Here is a 3,568-nt window from a genome sequence, read left to right on the forward strand (position 1 = left end):
TACACCCAGGTCACCAGGGCAAGCTCCACTGTGCTGCCTGAGCAAAGTGCAGGGCCCGTTGCTGCTCCTGAGTGCTGGTGAAGGTGAAAGATGGTGACAGGTCTCCAGAGCATTCATTCGGTGAGGGGCAGGGACATTTTTCACGAGGTCCCTGGTGGCTGTCCCAACCAGGAACATCTCCACGTTCGGTTTTTTTTTTTTTTTTTTTCTGGATTACTGAAGGTTTTAATACATTTTTATTTTTATTTATTTTTTGTATTTTGATTTTTTTATTAATTTATTCTTGTTACATCTCAATGGTTATCCCATCCCTTGTATCCTCCCATTCCTCCCTCCCTCCCATTTTTCCCTTATTCCCCTCCCCTATGACTGTTCCTGAGGGGGATTTCCTCCTCCTGTATATGCTCATAGGGTATCAAGTTTCTTCTTGGTAACCTGCTATCCTTCCTCTGAGTGCCACCAGGTCTCCCCCTCCAGGGGACATGGTCAAATGTGAGGCACCAGAGTTCGTGTGAAAGTCATACCCCACTCTCCACTGAACTGTGGAGAATGTTCTGTCCATTGGCTAGATCTGGGTAGGGGTTTAAAGTTTACTGCCTGTATTGTCCTTGGCTGGTGCCTTAGTGTGAGCGGGACCCCTGGGCCCAAATCTGCCTATCATAATGTTCCATCTCCATGTTCTTTACTTGGTAATACAAGCCACGGTATTCGATTCCATCCTCTGCCACTGTGTAGCCACGGACTCAGACATGGCCGTCAGTGGCATCTCATGCTGGGACCTCACCATGGCTCCAGGTGGCAGGGCTGGCCACTCACAGCAGGCTACTGCTCTCCTTCCTCGAGTCTCCAGCTCCATCTCTCTCCATAATGCTCAAGCTACTCCGCTTCTCTTTCTCTCCCTACCGTCTACCACATACGTGCACACATTGTAGTGTCTCCTGATGCAGGCTGGCCACAGTGCTGGTGAGCACCTACATGGCACCCTCCATCCCTGCTCAGTGGTGTGGTGGCAAGCGCCTGTGCCATGGGCAGGTCTATGGGTGGCATGGTGGTCTGTCTCCTCCTGAGGTGCGCTGCCGCATTTGACTTGATTTAATGTATTTTTATGAGTCCTAGGCATAGGACAACTTTGGCCACCAAGCCAGGTATCAAACTAGGATGAGCAAAGAACTGTCATTTACTTTGCACCTGACTGATATAAGGATACCACCACTAACAAGGTATTTCTTTGGCCATTACTGGGGTTGGGATGCGGGGTATGTGAAGGGTAGGGTATCAGTAAATATGTCTTTTTTATTTTTTAAATTTTATTTATTTTTCACTTTACATCCTGATTGCAGCCCCCTCCTCTCTTTTCGTTGCCCCTGCTGCAGCTCCTTTCCCTTCTCCTCTCTTCTTCTCCTCAAAGAAAGAGGAGGCCCCCCCATCGGTATCAACTTGCCCTGGCACATCAAGTCAATGAAGGACTAGGTACATCCTCTCCTACTGAGGCCAGACAAGGCAGCCCAGCTATGGGAAAAGGATCCAAAGGGAGGCATCAGAGTCAGAGAGGGCCCTGTTCCAGTTGTTGGGGGACCCTCATGAAGACAAAGCTGTGTATCTGTTAGACAGGCTCAAGGCGTGAGGACCAGTCCATGAATGTTCTTTGGTTGGTAGTTCAGTCTCTGTGAACCCCCATGGGCTCAGGTTAGCTGACTCAGTAGGTCTTCTTGTGGAGTCCTTGACCTTTCTGATTCCTTCAGTCATTCCCCCACCTCTGCCATAGGACTTCCCAAGCTCTGTCTAATGTTTAGTTCTGGGTCCCTGCATCTGTTTCATCAGCTGCTGGGTGAAGGCTCTCAAAGGAGTTATGCTAGGCTCCTGTCTACAAGCATAGGAGTAACATTAATACTGTCAGGGATTGGGTCTCTCCCATGGGATGGGTCTCAAGTAGAGCCAGTCTTTAGTTGACCATTCCCTCAATCTTGGCTCCATCTTTGTCCCTGCACATCTCGTAGGAAGGACAAATTTTGGGTCAAAGGTTTTGTGGGTGGGTTGGTATCTTTATCCCTCCACTGGAAGTCTTGCCTGGCTACAGGAGGTGGCCACTTCAGGTTCCATATTCCCCACTGCTGGGAGTCTCAGCTTGGGTGACCCCCATAGACTTCCTGTGGGCTCCTGTGTCCCAGATCTCTGGCAAGTTCCAGAGGTGTACCTCCATCACCATCTCCGACTTCCGTTCTCCCACCTGGCCCTTTCTCTTCCACTCTCCTGACTCTCAACGTTCTCCCTTGCCCACCTCCTCATTCCCCCTCCTGTTCTATTCCCTCTCCCCTTCTCCCTCCACCTCTAATGCTTTTTTAGTTTTCCTTTCTGAATGAGAATCAAGCATCCTCCCTTGGGCCCTCCTTGTTATTTAGCTTCTGTGGGTCTGTGGATTGTATCATGATTATCCTGTACTTTAATGCCTAATATCCACTTATAAATGAGTACATGCTATGCACTCATGTACACCAACATGTCTCTTTTCCCATTGCTGGGGTGGGTGAGTGTATGAATACATATCTCTCAAGCATCTTCAAGTTACCAGCAACTGGGCTTAAGACTTTATCTCTGATAGTTTCTCTCTCTCTCTCTCTCTCTCTCTCTCTCTCTCTCTCTCTCTCTCTCTCTCTCTCTCACACACACACACACACACACACACACTCACACACACATTATAAAAAGCCTGCAGCATTCTAAAGAGCTGAAACTACTGCAGTTGTAGGCAAAACCCAAACTAGAACAGAACAAAGCAAAACAAGGGAAGATGGCATGAAAAGAAGGAAGGAGAGAGGAGGAAGGAGGAAAAGCAAAGAAAGTTGGTACCTATAGCGTGATGGAACAGCAAAAACAAATCCCACACTGAGTGCAAGAGGGGAAGTTAGACTATGCCCAGTTCCCCCTACAAGCCATTGGTCAAGGAGGTCCCAGGGACGCATAAACCAACACAGGCTATGACTGTTGGGGTTGGTTATCTATCATAAATAGATAGGATGACTCTGTTTCCAAAGACACTGCACGCTCTGGTGAAGGACACAGAAAAATCAATAGGGTATTGACAGGGAAACACTCCCTCCAGGAAGATGCTACTCAGTCTACTGGGGGAGAGAGGACATCAGTGGTCTTATGCTATGCTAGAATGTTGCATGTGACAATACTGACCTGCTTTGCAAGGTGTGTTCACTGGCACAATAGAAGTGAGATTAGGAGCATTACCAACAGCTCTCTTCGTTGCGTTTCAGGACTGTTCCACATGAAGAAATTCATGTCTCATACTGGAAACATAGTCTAAACTTATGCCTAGTCATAGGCTTTGGGGGGGGACTTAATGATACTATTTTTCTAAGTGATCATATTGTTAAGATGCCTGCTTACTATTTATGTTTATGTCCATGTATTCGTGCATTCCTGACCTTGGTCAGAAAAGCTTTATAGTGAGTAGGGTTTAATATACAATGTGCTGAGAATAAATGACTCTGAGTGTGCAGTCTTAAATGCATCATCTGTATCAGTACTTCACCATACAATGCTCGGGGAAGACTGTGGA

General features: G+C 47.4%; 1 non-coding gene across 1 annotated transcript; it reads right to left on the reverse strand.

Annotated features, from left to right (window-relative positions):
* Window positions 1-1,103: 1,103 nt before the first annotated feature.
* Window positions 1,104-1,246, reverse strand: LOC127193457 (small nucleolar RNA SNORA48). The gene has a single exon (XR_007831112.1). It is a non-coding gene; the product is annotated as a small nucleolar RNA SNORA48 (small nucleolar RNA).
* Between the last annotated feature and the right edge of the window lie 2,322 nt (window positions 1,247-3,568).

Source organism: Acomys russatus, chromosome 8 (genome assembly GCF_903995435.1).
Source record: "Acomys russatus chromosome 8, mAcoRus1.1, whole genome shotgun sequence".
Lineage (NCBI taxonomy): Eukaryota > Metazoa > Chordata > Mammalia > Rodentia > Muridae > Acomys > Acomys russatus.